This window comes from Corvus brachyrhynchos, unplaced genomic scaffold (genome assembly GCF_000691975.1).
Source record: "Corvus brachyrhynchos isolate BGI_N302 unplaced genomic scaffold, ASM69197v1 scaffold114, whole genome shotgun sequence".
In the NCBI taxonomy this organism is placed as follows: Eukaryota; Metazoa; Chordata; class Aves; order Passeriformes; family Corvidae; genus Corvus; species Corvus brachyrhynchos.
In genome coordinates, this window is record NW_008238337.1 from 4236171 (window position 1) to 4242538 (window position 6368).

At 48.4% G+C, this 6368-nt stretch overlaps 1 protein-coding gene across 3 annotated transcripts in view; it reads right to left on the reverse strand.

Moving 5' to 3' along the window:
• Nucleotides 1-6368, reverse strand: part of CORO1C (coronin 1C) — a 50106-nt gene that overhangs the window by 31579 nt on the left and 12159 nt on the right. Inside the window, exon 1 of one of the 3 annotated variants that reach the window (XM_017734873.1) lies at nt 3548-3564. The exons of the other annotated variants lie outside the window; for them this stretch is intronic. The gene's annotated coding sequence lies outside the window, so the exon portion shown is untranslated. Of the gene's footprint in view, nt 1-3547; nt 3565-6368 lie in introns of those variants that run through there. 3 annotated transcript variants of the gene reach the window in all.

The following is a 6368-nucleotide window of genomic DNA, read 5'->3' on the forward strand; positions in this document are numbered from 1 at the left end:
CAGGAATGGGAGTTCCCCTGCACTGGAGCAGCAGCCTCCAAACAACCTCTTCTTTTGGGTTTATTTTCTTTTAGAGCATCTTCTGTCAGCTGGAACTAAAGCTGCCCCACCTCACAGGTGGTGGGGGATGTTATCACAGGCTGGGCAAAAAAGGATATTAAAATGAAAAGAGGAGGGCAAAGTGACGATAAAAATAAAGGGTTGAAACTCAGGACAAAACCTCATAAAGGCAAGTGATGTACAAAATACAGGGCTAAGATTGCAGGGATTGAACATTCCAGGTGCCTCAGTGCATTCAAATCCAGGTTGGAGCATGGAAGGTGTCCCTGCACATGGTGGGGGGTGGAATGAGGTGAGCTTTAAGGTCCCTTCCAACCCAACCCATTCTGGGATTCTGTGATCCCTGCATTTCAGCTTCCACTTTTGCTGCCAGCAGAGAGAGTTCCACAGTGGTTGGACACCACGGAAGCTTTTTACTGGATAAGGAAAGGGAAACCTCCCACACACTCCCACCTCCGACACCGCTGTTCCAGCAGCCGACCACAGAAGGCTGTGGCCTTTCACATGATCCCCTCCAAAAATCCTTCCTTTTCTTTTCCACTGGAATAAACACATCAGAGAAGCTTCTTTGCGCACTGTATCCCATCCACTGCCAAGAGACAGAGCACTATCCTGAACAACAGCCCTGGGAGCTGCAGCCAGAGACATCACAGCAGCCCCAGGGAAGCTCCTGACACCCATCCGAGCAGCCATGGGGAGGAGGGAAGAACAGGACTCCAAACCACGCCGTGATCCCAAGGGAAACACGAGCAGGAGCGCACGGCTCTCCCAGGATTCCAGCTAAGAAAAGTCAGTGATAAAATGCTTCTCCCCAGCACTGACCTAGTTCTTTTATCAAAGCTATCAGGGAAGTAGCAATCTGGTCAGAGCTGCTGCCCCAACCCGCTGGATTCCTCTCTCGCTTGAGGGTTACATGCTAGCGTTTTCCAGGCTATATTCCTGAGATACATTGGAAGCTTTTCTTTAAAGGTTGGTAGCTACGAACAGAAAGAGCTGTTCCCCAGCACAGCTTCATTAAATTCTCACCAAATCACCACCAGATCCCAGCATTCCCAACCAACCAAGCACCTTTCTCCAACAGAGTGCTCACAGCAGAAAGATGCTGTATTTTCATCTCTCTTTTCTCCTACAGCTCAAAGCAATCAAATCTACCTAAATGAAATAATTTATTTCATGAGTTTCTATGTGTGTCATAGAGGAGCTCACCAGTAGCACTAGACCTGACACTCAGCCCCTACCCAGGACTTACCTGTCCTCTCTGATGGTGGATTTAAGAAGTCAAGCAGACAGCAGCTCCCAGGTGCTGGGAGTCTAAAGAACACCACCTGCAGGATTTCCCATTCTGCTGGAGTCAAGAAGAGGTGCAGACATGAAGGGAACTCAATTAACAGGGTGTTTTCTAAGCTCAGTTCCTGGTAAACTCCAGTGGGCATTACTGGAAACATTACCCTGCTTCTCCTCTCTCACTTAATTGGATCATTCCTTAAAACATGACCAGAAGATTTAGTGAAAGTAGAAATCCCCAAATGGTTTGGATTGGAAGAGACCTCCAGTTCTTCCCCTACCATGGGCAGGGACACCTTCCACTATCCCAGGCTGCTCCATGTCCCATCCAACCTGACCTTGGGGACACTTCCAGGGATGGGGCAGCCACAGCTTCTCTGGGAAACCTCTGCCAGGGCTTCACCACCCTCACAGCCAAGAATTCCAATATCCCATCTAACCCTGCCCTCTAGCAGTGGGAAGTCATTCCCTCTTGTCCTGCCACTCCATCCTTTGTCTGAAGTCCCTCTCCAGCTCTCCTGGAGCCGCTTTAGGCACTGGAAGGGGCTCTAAGGTCTCCCTGGAGCCTTCTCTTCTCCAGGTGAACATCCCCAACTCTCCCAGCCTGGTTCCATGGCAGAGGGGGTTCCCACCCAATCCCCAAAGGAATTGAGAAGCTGTTTTCTATTCCTCAATTACAACATCCCATGGCATCCGTAGGTAGAAACTCTGAACATTAAAGGTGTTTTAAGAGATAAACAGTCTCACAGATAAAAGGTTGCAGGTCCCAGTTCTCCCAGAGCACTGCACCATCAGAGAACCAGGACCTGCAGAATCCTCTGCTCCAAACATCAATTTAACTGGGACACAAATTCCTCCCAACTCCAGAATAAGGCAAAAACAACAGATCAGCACAACCAAGGCTCCCAAAGAGCCTGGCCAAGAGTGAGTCAGACTGACCAAGTGAGGAGCAGCATTCTCCACATGACCCGGCCTGACCACAGCGGCTCCAAGCTCTGCGGGACCGAGCACAACTCCCAGACCCGCTGGGAGCCTGCGGAGAAGCCGGAGCTGCCTTGGGGAATGTGACTTCGGGAGCAGCAGGATGGCCAAGTGCAATGGCAGCACCTCGTGGACCAACACCACAGTCACACATCTCCTGCTGTAACAGGGCTGGAGACCTGGAGAACATCTCAGGTACACTGGAGGTACAGCACAGAGCAGCGTGGTCCATCACACTGGAATTTTGAGTGGACACACTCAAAAAGTGACGATGAGCTTGGCTGGCACATCCTGAGTAACACCTTCCTCCACTTCTCAACAACACCCACCCAACAGGTGAGGCACCCACACTGAACTGCTTTTAATGTTCTCAAAGTAACCCCAACAATGGTTAATTGTCAAAGACAAGACAACATCCTCACCCCAGGACGTGGAAGGTTTGGGCCGGACAACACAAACATCTCAGATTTTAATGCAGTACAAACAAGCTGCAAAATGAATCTCAGTGCTCCCAGTTGGAACTGGCGTGTGTTCCTCCACATTTCCATTTGCTGTCCTGCCAGCTCTTCTGGCCAAGCAGCCTATAATTCCAAGAGCACCATTGTCATTCCGGCCCGTTTCCGTAACGTGCAATTTGAAATCAGGGCTGGGGGAGGGAGGATGGGGCCGGAGGAGGCTGAAACTTAAATCCAGATAGTTTAATCTGCTGACTTGATTTTAAATCCCTGTCTCATGGTGCCAATTACAGCCCCCCAAACATCTGTTTCAGCAGAGGCTTCCAAGTTCACATTTCCTCTGTCCTACAGATGTTCTTTGTCACTGACCTGTCGTGGGACGACACTGAGAGGGCACAACCTGGTGTCAAACCACGAGGGTGACACAAAGCACCTTTCTCACCTCCCTGGGCAGGCAAGAAACCCAAAATTAACTTAGGGAAGTAGATTTAATCTATTTAAGAGCTTTAATAAACATTCTATGCTGTGAAGACAGATTTCAGATCCAAGAAGGAAAAACATCTTCCTACCCCTGTCCTTGACACCTCCACAGCACCACCTCCACCTCTGAGCTTCCCTGACAGGGAGAATCACACCCACTCCGACACTGGGCAAAGGCTGATTCCTTGGGGAATTCTTGGACCTTCAGCTGGCTGCTCTCAGCTGGAGAACTGGTTTCCAGTGAAGAATTATAGCCTGTGCCTTGATGACCTTTAAGCTTTACTTACCTGTTGGCTTGACAGTCACGTTGCTGCACGTGCAACCAACACTTCCAGTCCTTCGGGAATCCCTGTGGCAAATCCAGCAGCTCTGGAGGAGCCCGGCCAAAACAACAGAATTACACCCAGATAAGCCCAGCTGGTTTTTATGAGAGCTTTCAGAGCACTTAAGAATTCCCTGAGTAGAGCGGGAAGATCAATGTGGCAAAGCAGGGATACAAAGAACAAAAAGATAACCTTTACCCCCAAAGAAACATCAGGGAGCCAAGGGAAGAGCAGGGAGATAACCCCAGGGTAGCCTGACCCTAACCAGAGGCACCCACCTTTAACAGCAGCACCTTGAAACCCCACCGAGAACAAATTGTTCCAGAGAGGAGCAATTTTCCTGGCAGAGGCCAGGAAAAATGCTGGAAGTACAGCAACACTGAGCTAGAGGAGTTTCGTGCCCACCCTTCAGGCTGTACTAAAGCAGAATATATTGCAGAGGAATGTCTGGCAACTTGTGTTTGCCTAAGCTGGCTCAGGATTTTCTCCTGCCTTGCAAATTACCTCAGCAGATCCAAAAATTCAAATAAACCTTAAAATGTATCACTGAAAACTTAAAAAAAAAAAAAAAAAAGTAATACACCTCCTGTTCTGAACAAGACAGCTTTGGGCCTCCAGTCTCCAAGATATGGTATCATTAACATAAACACTGCAGAAAGGAATGAAGTAAGAAATTAAGAGTTGAAAAGTGTAACAACGGTCATTTATTCACATGCACACATGCCGCCACGTGTGCTGGGGCAAATACCTGAACCATGTGTAAAATAACAACTCCACTTAGTAGTACATGCTTACAAGTAGTACGTGCTAGAAGTATTTCCAGCCTAGTACCTGCCAGACCCTGAGTAAAATGTGTAGCCTCACATTCCCAGCTTGGAAGGAAGGATACCAATCTGTTTCACAAAGGTATGATGAAAAATGCCAAGGAAATGCCAAGCAGACGCCCTGAGTCAGCTGGGGGATCCAAATTCCAGCAGGAAGCAACAAACCATGAGGGCTTTTGAAGTATTTAAAGTGAAAAGGGGGAGGCGGGGGGGGGGAAAGCAACTCCAGGAGGTAATTCCAGCCTTGAGCGGGTGCCTGAGCATTGAGCCTTTGCTGATGACAATCTTCCCTATCAGACCATCATCTGCCCAGCATGGCCAGTTTGCCCAGTTCCCAAGGGACACGCTGCTTACTAGGGATTGAAGTTGTTACTGCCTGCTAATCCCTGGAGCTGCTAATTACACCCATTATCAGCTTGTCCAGCATCCAGACCTGGCACACTACAGGATGTCAAGACCCTGTCAGGTTTACAGACTGGTTTAGGTCTTAAAGCTCATCCAGTTCTTCCCTTGCCATGGGCAGGGACACCTTCCACTATCCCAGGTTGCTCCATGTCCCATCCAAGCTGACCTTGGACACTTCCAGGGATGGGGCAGCCTGTGCCAGGGCCTCACAGCCCTCACAGAGAAGAACTTCTTACTTATATCTAAGTCAAAGTTCCCCTCTTTCGGTTTGAGTCCATTGCTCCTTGCCCTGTCACAATAGTTCCTGGTGAAGAAATGCTTGGGAATGGGACACTGCAAAATGTGCTGCTATAATGCTGCAGATTTTGATGTTTATTTGGGAGAAACAATGGATTTTCAAGGACTCCGGAACACAGTCTCTATGGCAACTATATGTAGAACCAGGGGGGAGGGAGGGGAAGTTCCCGTATTTCCAAATACTCAGAACAGAGTGATTTGAAGTCCATTTCCCAGGGATCACTTATACCAGGAGCTGCAGGTGCAATGCACTGCCCACGTTCATACAAGGATGCAAACAAGGAGCAGTTTCAGGCACACCATTCCCACGGAGTTTTAGGAAATCCTGCTCAGACACACCTGCTAAAAATGCTGAAATGGCTGCCTTAATATTCAGCTCAGAAGAATTATTACCTATGTGCTTGTTCCTACATAGACAGCAGCCAAAATCTGGAAAACCACAGGGAAACCCTGGTCCTTCCTAAGGGGAACACTTGGCCTCAAGCACAGCTCAGCAACACTCCAAGGAGAGCTGTGAGCTCATCTCAGCATCAGGCTGAGCCTTAATCACTTTAAGTCAGATCCCACCACTGGTTTATTTCCATTGCTCTTTCAAATTCAATTATTAAAAAAGGAAAACAAGACAAACCTAATTATGCTGGGCTGAGAGGCCCAGCTCAATGTCAGAGTCACTGCAACTTCTCCCACCGAGAGAGCCAGACCTCAAACGTCATCACAGGCTCAGCAAAAAGCAGATTAGAGATCACTTATTGTTATCACCCACAAAACATGGGCTGAGACAAAGCCAGTGATGTTGAAGAAGCGAAGTGCTCATGCTGAAGAAATTGTTCTTTCCCCAGTGCAGGTGATTCTGCCTTGATTCTCCCTCTAAGTCATCAACACAGAGGAGAAATGGTCCAAAAGGCCACGTTTTGTCACCTCCAGACCAAGCAGATCCCTTCTATCCACCATGAGCACACCAGCAGCTTTCAAAAAACACAGGTTTTCCCCTCTGGAGGCAGCAGCAGATGCCATTTTCAATATTTCTCTGTCAAGTTCCTGACCTACAAAGCAGGATTTTAAAGTTTTCAGGATGTTCCATCACAAAATCCTCTTCCATTTGAGGAGCACTTTGTGATTTGTTAGGAAGGTGTTTTGCTCCCAGGGATCACCCTCTGTCTTACTGGCATCAGGAATTCCATGGGAGAGGGGGTAAAGTACAATTATCCACTTGCCCAACAGCCACCTTCTACTTCCCAGCTACATCATTTTCTCCAGCC